The sequence below is a fragment of the Nicotiana attenuata genome, unplaced genomic scaffold (genome assembly GCF_001879085.1).
Source record: "Nicotiana attenuata strain UT unplaced genomic scaffold, NIATTr2, whole genome shotgun sequence".
NCBI lineage: Eukaryota > Viridiplantae > Streptophyta > Magnoliopsida > Solanales > Solanaceae > Nicotiana > Nicotiana attenuata.
Window position 1 is genome coordinate 197841 of NW_017671773.1, and position 17056 is coordinate 214896.

The following is a 17056-nucleotide window of genomic DNA, read 5'->3' on the forward strand; positions in this document are numbered from 1 at the left end:
CCAGCTGTGGACCCTCCAGCAGCACCAGCTCAGGCACCAGCAATGCCTATTGTGATTCCGGGTCTTCAGGAGGCCTTGACTCAGATCTTATCAGTTTGCACAGGCCTAGCTCAGGCGGTTTCAGCCACTACCGCCGCAACTACTTCACAGGCCGGGAGCGGCAGTTAGACTCCTGCCGCCCGCACACCTGAGCAGGTCGTGCAGGGACTTCAGACGCCAGGGGCCCATCCCGCCCAGCCGGTTGTAGCTGCTCAGGACTATGCAGTTCCTGTTATGCTAGAGGATGAGCAGCATAGGTTGGAGAGATTTGGTAGGCTTCAGCCTCCGTCATTCAGTGGTATAGAGGGAGAGGATGCCCAGCGCTTTCTGGACAAATGTCAGAGGATGCTTCGTACTGCCAGTATTCTGGAGACCAGCGGGGTCGCTTTTACTACCTACCAGTTTTCAGGACCTGCTTTCACTTGGTGGGAGGATTTTGAGAGGCGTAGGCCTGTTGGTGCAGCACCTCTAACTTGGCAGCAGTTCTCCGTTCTCTTTCTGGAGAAGTATGTACCGCAGTCTCGCAGAGAAGAGCTTCATAGACAGTTTGAGTGGTTGCGTCAGGGAGACATGACCGTGTCACAGTATGAGTTGAGATTCTCTGAGTTGGCTCGTCATGCCATCTGGTTGGTTCCGACAGATCGAGAGAGGATCAGGAGGTTTATCGATGGTCTTACTTATTAGCTCTGTATTCTTATGACCAGGGAGAGGGTGACCGATGCTACATTCGAGGAGGTTATGGATATTGCCAGGGAGATTGAGTCTGTCCGTCGCCTGGAGCGAGAGGAGAGGGAGGCCAAGAGGCCTCGAGGATCTGGTAGCTACAGTGGTGGTCCTTCGAGGGGCTAGTTTCAACACGGCAGGGGCCGACAGTTTTGACATGGTCAGTCTGATCACTCAGGTTATCGAGGGGCGTCATCGGGCTAGGGTTCCCACAGTTCACACCAGGGCCATTCTTCACTTAGTGCCCTCCCAGCTTAGAGCTCATCCCGTGATCCATCTGTTCAGGGCTCTTCTACGCCAAGTGCATCTGCTAGTCACTCCAGTGCGAGAGGTTCTCATCAGTCCCCTTCTCCAGCACCTAGGAGTTGTTATGAGTGTGACGAGATGGGCCACATATAGAGGCAGTGTCCCCGCCGTGTTGCTAATTCATCCTAGCAGAGGGGCTAATCATCAGCTTCAGCTCCAGTTGCTCCACCACCACCCGCCCAGCCAGCTAGGGGTGGGGATCAGTCAGCCAGGGGTCGCCCCAGAGGGGAAGGTCGATCGGGGGGCGGTCAGGCCCATTTCTGTGCTATTCCAGGCAGATCCGATGCCATTGCCTCTGATGCTGTCATTTTAGGTATTATTTCAATCTGCCACAGAGATGCCTCTATATTATTTGATCCTGGTTCCACCTATTCTTATGTGTCATCATACTTTGCTCGCTATTTGGGTACTCCTCGTGGGTTTCTTACTTTACCTGTTCATGTATCTACCCCGGTGGGCGATACTGTTATTGTAGACCGTGTGTACCGATCGTGTGTGGTGATTATTAGGGGTCTAGAGACCTGAGTTGATCTTTTATTATTGAGTATGGTGGATCTCGATGTCATTCTGGGCATGGGTTGGTTATCTCCGTGTCGTGCTATTCTAGACTATCATGCTAAGACAATCACATTGGCTATACCGGGTGTGCCACAGATCGAGTGGTGAGGTGTGACTGATTATGTTCCTAGTAGAGTGATCTCTTTCTTGAAGGCCCAGCGTATGGTTGGGAAGGGTTGTCTCTCGTATCTTGCCTTTGTGACGGATGTCGAAGCTAAGACTCCCAGTATTGAATCTGTTCCAGTTGTGAGGGACTTCCCTGATGTATTTCCTATAGACCTGCCGGGCATGCCACCGGATAGGGATATTGATTTTGGTATTGACCTAGTGTCGGGCACTCAACCCATTTCTATTCCGCCGTATCGTATGGCACCAGCGGAGTTGAAGGAGGGAGCAGCTTCAGAAACTCTTTGATAAGGGGTTCATTCGGCCTAGTGTGTCACCTTGGGGTGCGCCAGTTCTGTTTTTGAAGAAAAAGGATAGCACAATGAGAATGTGCATTGATTATAGGCAAATGAACAAGGTAACAGTTAAGAACAAGTATCCTTTGCCTTGCATCGATGATTTATTCGACCAGCTTCAGCGAGCGAGGGTATTCTCCAAGATTGATCTCCGTTCAGGTTATCACCAGTTGAAGATCAGGAATTCAGATATTCTTAAGACGGCCTTCAGGACCACATATGGTCATTATGAGTTCCTGGTTATGTCTTTTGGGCTGACCAATGCCCCAGCAGTGTTCATGCATTTGATGAACAGCATGTTCCGGCCTTATCTTGATTCGTTTGTCATAGTCTTCATTGATGACATTCTGGTATATTCGCATAGTCAGGAGGAGCACGTGGAGCATTTGAGGGTCGTATTGCAGAGATTGAGGGAGGAGAAACTTTATGCAAAGTTCTCCAAGTGTGAGTTTTGGCTCGGGTCAGTGGAATTCTTGGGACACGTGGTGTCCAGTGAGGGTATTCAGGTTGACCCAAAGAAGATAGAGGCGGTGCAGAGTTGGCCCAGATCGTCCTCAGCCACAGAGATTCATAGTTTTGTTGGTTTGGCAGGCTATTATCGCCGGTTTGTTCAGGGATTCTCATCCATTGCCTCGCCCTTGACCAAGTTAACTCAGAAGGGTGCTTTATTTGTTTGGTCGGACGAGTGTGAGGAGAGCTTTCAGAAGCTCAAGACAGCTTTGACCACAGCTCCAGTGTTTGTTTTGCCATCAGCTTCGGGTTCATATACGGTGTATTGTGATGCTTCAAGAGTAGGCATTGGTTGTGTGTTGATGCAGGAGGGTAGAGTTATTGCTTATGCTTCTCGTCAGTTTAAGCCCCATGAGAAGAACTACCCCGTTCATGATTTAGAGTTGGCTGCCATAGTTCACGCATTGAAGATTTGGAGGCATTACTTGTATGGCATGTCTTGTGAGGTATTCACTGATCATCACAGTCTTCAGCATTTGTTCAAGCAAAAGGATCTTAATTTGAGGCAGCGGAGATGGTTGGAGTTGCTTAAGGATTATGATATCACTATATTGTACCATCCGGGAAAGGCCAATGTGGTGGCCGATGCTTTGAGCCGAAATGCAGTGAGTATGGGGAGTTTGGCATATATTCCAGTTGGGGAGAGACCTCTTGCGGTTGATGTTCAGGCCTTGGCCAATCGGTTTATGAGGTTGGATATTTTGGAGCCCAGTCGGGTGTTGGCTTGTGTAGTTTCTTGGTCTTCCTTATATGATCGCATCAGAGAGTGCCAGTATGATGATCCGCATTTGCTTGTCCTTAGGGACAGAGTTCAGCATGATGATACCAGAGATGTGACCATTGGTGATGATGGAGTGTTGAGGATGTAGGGCCGGATTTGTGAGCCCAATGTGGATGGGCTTCGGGAGTTGATTCTGGAAGAGGGCCAAAGCTCGCGGTATTCTATTCATCCAGGGGCCGCGAAGATGTATCAGGATCTGAGACAACATTACTGGTGGCAGAAAATGAAGAAAGATATTGTGGGATTTGTAGCTCGGTGTCTCAATTGTCAGCAGGTGAAATATGAGCATCAGAGACCGGGTGGCTTGCTTCAGAGGATGGATATTCCATAGTGGAAGTGGAAGCGGATCACTATGGATTTTGTAGTTGGACTCCCTCGGACTCTGAAGAAGTTCGATGCTATTTGGGTGATTGTGGATAGGCTGACCAAGTCCGCGCACTTCATTCCTATCTGTACTACTTATTCTTCAGAGCGATTGGCAGAAATATATATTTAGGAAATTGTTCGGTTGCATGGTGTCCCAGTTTCCATCATTTCAGATAGGGGCACTCAGTTTACTTCCCAGTTTTGGAGTTCTATTCAGCGAGAGTTGAGTACTCAGGTTGAGTTGAGCACAGCTTTTCATCCTCAGATGGACGGGCAGTCCAAGCATACTATTCAGATATTAAAGGACATGTTGCATTCTTGTGTTATTGACTTCGAAGGGTCATGGGATCAGTTCCTACCGCTCACAGAGTTTGCTTATAACAACATCTACCAGTCGAGTATTCAGATGGCTCCATATGAGGCTTTGTACGGGAGGCGGTGTAGATCTCCAGTTGGTTGGTTCGAGCCCGGTGAGGCTAGGCTATTGGGGACAGATTTGGTTCAGGATTCCTTAGATAAGGCGAAGGTGATTCAGGAGAGGCTTCGTACAGCGCAGTCGAGATAAAAGAGTTATGCTAACAAGAAGGTTTGAGATGTGTCCTACATGGTTGGCGAGAAGGTTCTGTTAAAGGTTTCACCCACGAAGGGTGTTATGAGGTTTGGTAAGAAAGGGAAGTTGAGTCTGCGGTTCATCGGACCATTTGAGGTACTTCGGAGGATTGGGGATGTGGCTTATGAGCTTGCTTTGCCACCCAGCTTGTCGAGCGTGCATCCGGTATTTCATGTCTCTACGCTCTCGAAGTATATTGGGGATCCGTCTCATGTTCTGGATTTCAGCACGGTTCGGTTGGAGGGTGATTTGACTTATGATGTGGAGCCAACAGCTATTTTGGAGCGTCAGGTTCGAAAGTTGAGGTCAAAGTATATAGCTTCAATGAAAGTGCAGTGGAGAGGTCGGCTCATGGAGGAGGCTACCTGGGAGACCGAGCGAGAGATGCGGAGCAGATATTCTCACATGTTTGAGGCTTCAGGTATGTTTCTTGACTCGTTCGAGGACGAATGTTTGTTTAAGTTGGGCAGGATGTGACGACCCAGCCAGTCGTCTCATGAGTTACTGCTCCATTTTCCCCATTTCTGCTTCTTTATGCTTCGTTACCCATGTTTTGTGGTATCGGGTTGGCCGGATCGAGTCCGGAATGATGTTTGATAAGGTTTGAGACACTTGGTCTCTTTTAAGAAGGTTTGAGTTGGAAAAGTCAACCGGATGTTGACTTATGTGTTAGAGGGCTCGGATGTGAGTTCCGATGGTTCGATTAGCTTTGGGAGGTGATTTGTGGCTTAGGAGCGTGATCGGAATGGGTTTTGGAGGTCCGGAGTAGAATTAAGCTTGAATTGGCGAAGTTGATATTTTGGCGATTTCCGTTTGATAGGTGAGATTTTGATATAAGGGTCGGAATGGAATTCCAAGAGTTGCAGTAGCTTCGTTGTGTCATTTGGGATTTGTGTGCAAAATTTCAGGTCATTCGGACGTGGTTTGGTTGGGTTTTTGATCGAAAGCGTCTTTCGGAAGGTTTTTAGAAACTTAGGCTTGAATTCGATGTGTTTTGGGTAATTTGATGTTGTTTGAGGTGTTTTGATGATTGGAAAAAGTTTGAATAAGATTTTAGGATGTGTTGGTGCCATTGATTGAGGTCCCGGGGGCCTCGGGTGAGTTTCGGGTAGTCATTCGGATCATTTTTGGAGTTTAAAAGTAGCAGAAATTGCAGGTTCAGGGTTGCAGAGAATTTGCCCTTCGCGATCGCATAGGGTGTCCCACGATCGCGTAGAAGGAATTGAGGAGGGCACCCAGTTGTTCTTCGCGTTCGCGATTGGAGGCTCGCGATCGTGTAGCTTGGGAGAGTTGTTCATCGCGTTCGCGTGAGTGTGGTCGCGTTCGCATAGATTCAATTGGACCTGGGTCTTGGCAGGATGTTGTGCATCGTGAACGCGGGGTTATGTCCGCGATCGCGTAGGGTTATCCCGTCTGGTCATCGCGTTCGCGTAAGCCTGGTCGCGTTCGTGTAGTGTAATTTCGGGAAGCTGAAGATTTGTTCTTCGTGATCGCGAGGGGAGTGCCGCGATCACGATGAAGGAAATACAGGCCTGGGCAGAATGTTTTTAAGTCGTCTTGTCCGCGATTTTGGGTCTGTTTTCACCCATAGTTGATCATTTTGAGATCTTTTTGAAGGATATTAAAGAGGGATTCAAGGGGAAACGATTTGAGGTAAGATTTTTGAACTTAAAACTCGATTCTATTGTGAAATCTACCTAGAAATTCATGGAACTTAAGCTAAAAATGGAAGAACTAGGGCTTGGAATTCTGGACTTTTGATTTGGGGATTTGGAGGACCAATTGGGGTCGGATTTGAGAACTTTTGGTATGTATGAACTCGCGGGGAGATAAGGAACCCGTTGATGTAAAAATTTCTGAGTTTTGAGAAGTGGGCCCGGGGCTCGAGTTTTGCTAATTTCGGGATTTTTGGTATTTTTCGATTGTTTTCGCTTGGGCTTTGTTCCCTTAGCATATTTTGACGTCCTCGTTCTGATTTTGGATAGACTCGACACGAGTGAAGGCCGATTTGAGGGGCAAAGGCGTCGCGAGCTAGAGATGTAGCCGGTTCGAGGTGAGTAATGATGGTAAATGATGTTTTGAGGGTTTGAAACCCCGGATTGTACATCGTAGTACTATATTGAGGTGTGGCATAAGCTCGATGACGAGCGTGGGGCCGTGCACTATTAGGTATTTGGACTTGATCCATCCCGATTGATGATTTTATCGCGTATTTGATCGAAAACTATTTGTTATCATCGTTTAATGGGATGAATGCCATATTTGGGCTTCGAGCCAACTATTTGAACCCTTCGGGGCTTTTCATTGATATTTCCTCACTGTTTTGACTTATTACTTGAACTCAGTCATGTTATTTTCCAACTTTTTTTCAAACTCAGCCATGTTTACTCAGTTTTAAGATTTAAATGATATTTTAAATGATATTTGGGCTGAGAAATACTGTTTTACTATTGCCCGAGGGGCTTGTGATGATTTTTGACTGAGTAAGGCCAAGGGCCTATATTGTTAGGAGATACTGGTACTGATTAGAGACCGAGAGCCTTGAGATATGTGTGCCACAAGGTGGCTTGATTGATATGATGCCGGGGGCCTAGATTTGATGCCACGAGATGGCTTGTTATTGCGCTTGGGTCGTAAGGGGCCCCTCAGGAGTTTGCACACCCCCAATGAGCGCGGGTACCCATTGTGATGTGAGATTGAGCCCGAGGGGCTAGTATGGTTCTGAGATGTTGCCCGAGGGGCTGGATTGTTGATACTGTGCCCGAGGGGCAAATTTCTATTTGTTTACTTTATCATAATTATCTGTCAATTACTTGTTTACTGGCTTAAAGAGCATTTTTACTTGAGTTTTACTGGTTTAACTGATTTTAACTAATTTTACTGCTTCATTATAGACTGCCATATGCTTTACGTGTTTTCTTGCTTTCAACCATTATTTACATTCGTCACTCACTGAGTTGGAGTACTCACTTTAGTCCCCGCACCCTGTGTGCATATTCAGGCGCAACTGGTTCCGCTCCGGAGTGTTGATTTCCTCCAGTTCCAGGCAGGCTTTTTCGGAGATTACGAGGTAGTTGTTGGCGTCCGCAGCCCCGTGTCTCTACTCTCCTATCATTTTTGTTTCTTATAAACTCTTGTAGTAGTCTATGACTTTAGCAGACTGTACTGTGACTCATAGATGCTCTTGACTTGTGACACCCCGGTTAGGGCTGTGTCGGGTTGAAGTTCCGCATTTTTATCTACATTTCCGCTATTTAGTGCTATTAAATCATGTTTAGACTATATGTATGCTTTTTAACTATTTAAAAATGGGAATTTGGTTTATCTGGCTGGCCTTGTCTTCACGAGAGGCGCCATCATGATCGGGTTCGGTGTTAGGGTCGTGACATGTGTGGCGTTGTGCACTAGTTGTTATGTAGATTGATTGGTATTGTTGGGCTGTTGGTATATGGTATTGAAGATTCTCTTTTTACGAGGGAGATGCTGCCCAAATTTGCATAAACGAGCTACTAGCTTAAGTTACGGACTTAGCCTTTACTCAACACCGATTTTTGAATCTCCTTATGATATGGTAGACTGAGTTGAGTTGTTTGAAGAGTTGCTTGGAAGCTATTAAGGACTCAACGAGGTTAAGGTATGTTAATGCTAAACCTTTCATTCATTTTTGACATTGTCATGACCCTAAACCTGGACCTGGTCGTGATGGCCTCTCATAAAGACAAGGCCAGCCAACTAATCCCAATTCAATTTTAAATAGTTAAGCATTTAGAAACAGTAAAAAGCATGATCAAATAACCCAAGGTTTAAGAAGATAATATCATAATTCGCGGAAAATAACCCAACACAGCCCGATACCGGGGGGTCACTAGTCACGAGCATCTAAACAATCCGGAATACTCCAAATCAAACTACAAAGTTTAACACAGAATCTAAGAACATGAAGAAATAAGATAAGGAAGAGCTCCGGGCTGCGAACGCCAAAAGCTACCTAGAGACTCCTCGGATCCGCCTGAGCCGGAAAGATCAGCACTTGGGGGCGAGACCAGCCACGCCTGAATCTGCACACAGGGTGCAGGGAGTAAAGTGAGTACTCCAACTCAGTAAGTAATAATCATAAATAAAGACTGAAAGCAAGATAATCACGTAAGGCACAAAGCATTCTATAATGAAGCAGTAAAACCATTTAAAAACAGTAAATCAGTGAAAGATAGGTGAAAATCCTTTAACTCAAATGTAATTTCATGAAAAGTCATTTTCACAATTTAAGCAGATAAATAACAGGAAATATGAAAGATAAACACATAAAGGTTCGCCCCTCAGGCACAGTATCAACAAATCCGCCCCTCGGGCAACATCTCAGAACAATACCATCCCCTCGGGCTCAATCTCACATTACAATGGGTACCCGCGCTCCCTGGGGGTGTGCAGACTCCTGGAGGGGCCCCTTACGGCCCAAGCACAATATCAAGCCATTTCGTGGCATACATCACTAGGCTCTCGGCCTCATATCAATCAAGCCACCTCGTGGAGTACATATCCCAGGCCCTCGGCCTCAAATCATGATCAGTGTTTCCTCACAATATAGGCCCTCGGCCTTACTCAGTCAAAACTCCTCACAAGCCACTCGGGCAATAGTAAAATAGTGAACCTCAGCCCAATTATCATAAAAAAGATCGTTTAAGTATTTAAAACAGAGGAAACATGGCCGAGTATGAAAACAGTAAAAAATAACATGACTGAGTTCAAGTAATAAGTCAAAGCAGTAAGGAAATATCAATAAAAATCCCCGAAGGGTTCAAATAGTTGGCACAAGGCCCAAATATGGCTTTCAACCAAATCATGATGATAGCAAATAGATTTCAATCAAATATGCGGTAAAATAGTCATTCAGGATAGACTAAGTCACAATCCCCAACAGTGCACGATCCCACGCTCGTCATCAAGCGTGTTCGTCACCTCAAATAGCACGACGATGTGCAATCCGGGGTTTCAAACCCTCAGAACATCATTTAAAATTATTACTCACCTCAATCCGCTCAAATCTCTAGCCGCGACGCTTTTGCCCCTCGAATCGGCCTCCACTCGCGTCGAATCTATCCAAAATCAGAACGAGGACATCAAAATATGCTAAGGGGACGAAGCCCAAGCGAAAAATATCAAAATACGACACAAATCCCGAAATTGACCGAAACCTGACCTCTGAGCCCACGTCTCGGAATTCGATAATTTTTGCATCAATAGACTCCTTATCTCCCCACGAGTTCATACATATCAAAAGTTCTGAAATCCGACCTCAAATGGTCCTTCAAATCCTGAAGCAAAGATCTAAGTTTTCAAGCCCTAGTTTCTCCAATTTTAGCCCTAAATTCCCAAAACTTCTAACTCTAATCTGTGAAAAAATAGCATAGGAACGAGTTTTAAGTCCAAATTCCTTACCTCAATGAAGTTCCCTTGAAATCCCCCTTTCAAATCGCCCAAAAAGCTCCAAAGCCGAGATTAAAAAAGTGAAATTAGCTAAAATTCGCGAAGGACACAATTTATACTTTCTGTCCAAACATTTTCGCATCTGCGGCCCAATATCCGCTTCTGTGGTACCGCATATGCGGTCAACTAACCACTTCTGCGGTTCTTCACTTAACGGCCAAAACCGCATCTGCGTCCAACATTCCGCACATGCGCCTTCGCAGGTGCGGTCCCATAACCGCATTTGCGGTTCCTGCCTTCCCAGGTCCTTTCCGCTTCTGCGACCTCCCTTCTTGCACCTACGGCATCGCACCTGCGGTCCCCAATCCGCAGGTGCGGAAATACCAGAAGCAGAAGAAAATCTGCAGCTTCAAACATTCCTCAAACTCCCCGTCAACCATCCGAAATCACCCCAAGGCCCCCGGTACCTCAGCCAAAAGCACAAACATATCCCAATACCTTATTTAAACTTGTTCCAATCTTCAAAACACCACAAACAATACCGAATCAACCAAAACACATCGGATTCAAGCCAAATTTTCTAAAATCTTCTGAATTCCGTTTTTGATCAAAAACCAACCAAACCACGTCCGAATGACCTGAAATTTTGCAAACACATTCCAAATGACCCAACGAAACTACTGCAACTCTCGGAATTCCATTCCTACCCCTATATCAAAATCTCACCTACCAACCGAAAATCGCCAAAATATCAACTTCTCCAATTCAAGCCTAAATCTACTCCCAACCTCCAAAACTCATTCCGATCACACTCCTAAGATCCAAATCACCTCACGAAGCTAACCGAACCATCGAAACTCACATCAGAGCCCTCTAACATAAAAGTCAACATCTGGTTGACTTTTCCAACCTAAGCTCACTCCAAAGAGACTAAGTGTCTCAAACCTTACCAAAATCATTCCGGATTCGATCCGACCAACCCGATACCACATAACACGGATAACCAAAGCATAAAGAAGCAGAAATGGGGGAAATGGAGTGGTAACTCATGAGACCACTGGCCGGATCGTCACAGGCATGATCCAGTGACTACATGTGTTTGATAACGAGACTTAAAGAGAAGTTCATATTCCTGAATTTATGTACATTTTTCTAGTCTCATAAGTTACAACATTCTTCCTTATAGGGACTTCATATTCAGTTTAGTTTTGTCTTCTTTCAGCCAAGAGAGCAGAGAGTCTATATATAGTCGAGTGCCTATGGGCGAGCCTACTACGGCAGAGCAGTTACACATACCGAGCCTTATAGGGCTGGGCAGCTATTTTGCTTACTATATTGGGAGAGATGAGTTAGTATCAGGAGGTAAGCATATTTTTTAAATTATATTATCAGTTAAGTTTCATCTTTCAATTATTCTATTTCCCTACGTACTTAGTACATTATTTCGTACTGACGTCCCTTTTGCTGGGGACGCTGTATTTCATGCCTACGGGTCCTAATAGACAGCTGGATAGACCTTCCTAGTAGACAAAGTCAAACATCAGCTTGGTTGGTAAGCTCCACTTCCTCAGAGTCACCAGGCCTATACCTTGGAGTCCATTGTATATATACAAGTTTGATGCATAGGTCGAGGCCCTGTCCCAACCATGATACAAATAAGTTATCCCTAGAGGCTTATAGACGAGTCTTGTACATTTTTTTATATCAGTATTGTGGCTTTACGAGCCCTATGTAGATGATTCGTTTGGTATTGCTGGTTGTAGACGTTATTTTCAAATGATTAAGAATATGGCCTCATCGGCCTAAGTTGAGGGTTACCTCTCCAGAGTTTATAGTTACAGAGTGGTATGCTCGGGCCAAGTATGGCACGAGGTGCCGGCCACGCCTCTTCTGATTTTTTTCACCAAAGTCATTTAACTTTGTTTTCTCACATAGGAATCATAAAATTCTTTCACCAACTCACATAAAAATCATAATGGACGGAAAATAAAATTTTCGGTAGTATTTTCTTATTATATATATTTTTTATTTTTTATTTTCTGTCTAATAAATAATTACACCAATACTTCAAAAAGTTTTATGATTTTTGTGTGAGAAAATAAAGTTATATGACTTTAATGAAAAAAGTAATAGATATATGATTTTTGTGTGAGAAAACAAAGTTATATGACTTTGGTGAAAAAAATTATTTATATGGCCAATTGTGAAATTTACCCTACAATTATACATTGTGTTAGCCAAACATCTGGTCTCTCACAGCAAATTAATAAGGATAATCTACGTGGTCTACCTATTAAAAATGCCACTTAACTCTATATACTTTTAAAATATTTATTTTACATTCTATACTTATTTTATAAAACTTTATTTACTTCTTAAATCTTTAATATCATTATATGCCATTAAACATATCCCACCTTTTAAGGTGTAGACATGTGATTTTTGACCCTCCCCAAGATTTTTATATTTTAGCATGTAAATATTTAATGTAGGCCTAATATAGCTATTTCAGCCGTTTTTGACTTCTTTCCTTTATTTTCGTCATAAAAATAGTAAATTACAAAAAATATTTTAGCTTACGTATCTTTCGTAAATTTAAATAAGAATTATACAAAAATAGTACCTTATTTTTATCTTTACATAATCTTGAAAATACAAAAAAATATCATGCATTGCATTTAGAGTTTGTGTTCACATTTTAGGATTAGATAATTAATTAATTGCTTTATTAAACAAAAAGAAAATTACAAAAATGGCTCATTTTTACATTCTTAGCTTTTACTTTTGGATTATTAAGTTTTCTCTTTAAATTTAGGATCAATTAATTCTTGAAAATATTATAGTTAGATAATTAGCTTAATTTTACAATTGGAATTAATTTAGGAATTTAATTTAGGTTTTTAATTAACTAAAGAAAGAAAAGAAAACAAAAAGGGAAGGCAATTGAAAAGCTTGGTCTTAAAAATTCGAAATTGGGCCATGTGATGAGTGAGCCCAAATCTTTCAAAACCCATTCTTCACTTAAACTAGCCCATCTCCTTACCCAGCCCAAACCGGGTCGACCCGACCCAACACCCAAGACCCGGATCCTTATTCTTCTTAAAGACCTAGACTATACAAATTAAACCCTAGAGACTCTAATAGGAAGGGGGAGGGCAGCCGCAACAGTACAGGCTGCGCAGCTTTTCCACCCCCCTCCTGAAGCTTCATCTCCTCCAAACGACCCTAGCTCGTCTTCTTCGACGACACCAGACCCACCGGTTCCCCCATTCACCACCAAGCTCGCCGGAATCCGGCAACAATCTCCAAAAATAGAACCAGCAGCCAGGCTTCTTCAAACAGAAGCTTTAGAGTTTTCCTTCCTCCAAACGACCTACTCCATTCATAAAACGGACATCCTTCACAAAAACACACACACCTACAGAGATACACGAGAGAGAGACAAGAGGAACGAGGGAAAGCAGGGGTTGGAAAATCGACAACAAACACACCACCGGACCTTCCTCTTCTTACCAATTTTAAGTCGCACACACACATACAGAGAGTCAAAAATAATAGTTTCTGCTTTCGATTTTCGCTCGTGGATTTTGTGTGAAGCTCTGTTGGTGTATCCTGGTTCAACTGTGGTTGCTCGACGACGAGGTTCGTGGTTCCGAGGCCGATTTACTGTCGTCTCTTTTTAGATTGTCACCATTTTGTGAAGCTCTTTCAGAAGCTCTATTTAAGTATATTAAAAAGCTTGCTTAACAGGTTCTTCCTTGATTTGCTCTTTTCTAGTTGAGTTTTATTCAATTTGAATCCTTCTCCGTTACATGCTTTGTTTTACTTCTATGATTAAATGTTATAATCTTAAATTTTTTTGGTTTAGATATGGTGGGTTGACACATAAACTTTGATACTTTAGTTTAAATGGTCTGTTGGTATTGTTCTGGGCCGTCGGTTTGCCTTCAATTGCCTCCCATTTATTGGTATTGTTAGGCCAATTATTTTGTCTTAAACTTCCTGTGGTCAACTGTTAAAAGAAGCAGATCTTTGTGAAATTATTTTAGGCTCCGAGCAATTATTAATAGTATTCTGAGGTACTCTTTGTAGGTGTCATCTCTTAATACTTTGGTAGGCTTCGTGATGTCTTTAATGTGTCAAGTGACTGTAGGATGGAAATTTAATCGAAAGTCGCTTTGCACAGAATTGTGTTGGTAATTTGCTATGAGTTTCTCAATGATTTGGTTAGGGAATTTCGGGACTTGGATGTGTTCTGGGGTATTGAAGTATGCTATGAAAAGTCAGATTTGTTTAAAAGATAATTGAATGGGCCTGTTAAGTTAGAGTTAAGAATATGATTGTTGTTTGAAAGGGTTAGCCAGACTAGTTCTATAAGCCCAATTAGGAATAATCCTTAGAATTCGAGGTGTGCCATTTAGCAAATTTTCCATGGCCCTCGCAAAGTGCAAACGCGTAGTTGCTTTGGGCGCATGCTTAATAATATTACCTTCCTAAACTCGGGTGCACATTTATGTGACCCAAATCCAAATCCTAACGAAGTTGAAACATGTCAAAAATCACGGGTGCATTTATGTGACGTGGTTCGAGACGTGTCTCAACGATGTTGCAATTCTCTTTAAAAATAATAATAAAAGCAGTTTAAAGTTAAAAGCACATAGGTTAAAACATGTTCTAAAATCGAATAAATAAGCCAAATATGACAGTTGAGCGACCGTGCTAGAACCACGGAACCCGGGAATGCCTAACACCTTCTCCCGGGTTAACAGAATTCCTTACTCGGATTTCTGATTCGCGGACTGTTAAACAGAGTCATTCTTTCCTCGATTCGGGATTCCAAACCGGTGACTTGGGACACCATAAATCTCCCAAGTGGCGACTTTGAATCTTAATAAACGAATCCCGTTTCGATTGTCCTTTAATTGGAAAAACTCCTTTACACCCTTACAGGTGTAGTGAAAAAGGAGGTGTGACATAAGGGATTAGATTATCTCCCCCAGATTTATTTAAGATATCTTCAATCAACATTTAATTGGCATAAAACACCGTATCTTTCTCAATATTCTATTAAGCATACCCACACAATCACTTCTTTCAAGGCTTTCCTAAAGCATTGTATTCCTTCTTATTGAATTTTTCACTAATCACACAATCTCTTCTTTCATGATTTTTCTCTCAAGCAATTAGCAATCAAAAAGCGGAGAAGAGAAATTGGTTTTTCATAGCACTGAAAAAATACTCGAAAAAGGCGATGATATTTGTTTTCCCATTGAAATTCAATTGGGAGAAGCTAAATTATTGGAAGAAACTCCACGTGCAATCTATGAATCGGCTTTTAAAAGGGATGATAATGTTAGATTTGCGATATTATCATCTCAAAATTCTAAAGTTCGAACATCCAAGTAGGACGATGGCATTAATGTTAGTAGGAAAAAACTTGAAAATGGAGTATTTATTTTGTACAAGACAATACCTCTTTACCATTTATTTGTTAGATGAAGTGTTTGTCATTTTTTCTCTCTTACATCTATGTAATCAAAAAAGAAAAGTTAAAATAAGGTAAAATATTTTAATTGGGGGTACAATATGTAAACTATAGAAATATATTATTCAAACCAATACACCATAATATTCTAATTAAAATTACAATATTCAAATCAAACATGTCACACTATTCTAATTTAGAATACAATATTCAAACCAAACATACCAATTTTAGTGTGCGATACAATATCTAAACTAAACATACCAAATTACAATTGATTAATGAAGAATATCGTATTCAAACAAACACACTATAATATTCTAATAAAAATTAGAATATTCAAAACCAAACATATCACAATATTCTAATTGGGAATATAGTACTCAAATAAAATACACCATAATATTCTAATTTGGAATATAGTATTCAAACCAAATATACCACAATATTCTAATTTGAAATACAATATTCAAATCAAACACTTTTATTTATATTTATTGTGTATACATTATTTTACGTGGAATATTAACATTCTTTAATAGTACACAATGATGAGTTTACTGTATTGTTTTTTATTGTATAGAGGAAGATAAACTTCTATAACGACAAAGGTTCCCAAAGTTAGAAACATTATTTAATGGATAATCTTTTTTTATTCTTTAATTTTGGTCCAAGTTTGAAACTGATGGAATAAGATTTTGAGTAGATTTTCTTTGTGTATATAGCTTCCTTTAATTTAAGGGACATATTTATTAGGTAGTTATTGTCCTTTAACTAAATAGGTATGTGGCGTAATTAATTGATGTGTACTATATGTGATTTTATAATTGAAGTATAGTGTGTTAAGGATTCTTTAAAGGGGGTACACGGTGTAACTTTTCCTACTTTGGACCTACTACAAGTATTCAATCGGACCAAGACCAAACTACAATATCTAAACGAAAAATCATGACAACTTTAAATATTTGCATATATATTCAGCCAATACTAAAAGTGACTTATATTTCAACCATTCTATTGATGAGCGCCACATAAATATGGAACTATAAGTTTGGCGTGGAGGGGGTGCTCTAGTGCTCTAGTGACGACCCGGCCGGTCGTCTTAAGAATTTACACCCCGACCCCCTACTAACTGCTTCCCCCGAGTCTATTTTTGCTATTTTGATTTGTCGGGATGTTCGGTTTTAAATTTCGGAGAGTTTTGGGACACTTAGTCCCTAAATGAGAGCTTAAGTGTTGGAAAGTTGATCATAGTTGGAACAGTGTGAAGGCGGCCTCGGAATGAAAATCTGATGGTTCCGTTAGCTCCGTTGGGTGATTTCGTGTTTAGGGGCGTGATCGGATTGTGTTTTGGAGGTCCGTAGCTAATTTAGGCTTGAAATGACGAGAGTTGAATTTTTGAAGTTTCCGGTCCGATAGTGAGATTTTGATCTAAGGGTCGAAATGGAATTCCGAAAGTTGGAGTAGCTTCGTAGTGTTGAATGTGACGTGCTTGCAAAATTTCAGGTCATTCAGATGAGATTTGATAGACTTTTTAATCGAAAGCATAAGTTAAGAGCTCTTGGAGTCCTTAGGCTCGAATGCTATGTTAAATTGGTGATTTGATTTGTTGTGAGCGTTCCGAAGTTTTGAACAAGTTTGAACGATGTCATGGGATGTGTTGGTACAATTGGTTTGAAGTCTCGAGGACTCGGGTGAGTTCCGGGATGTTTTAGGCCGAAAATCATAGCTGTTGCAGGTCCAGAAGAGTTGCAGGCCTCGGAACCCACCAGTGCGGTCCGCAAAAAATCCAG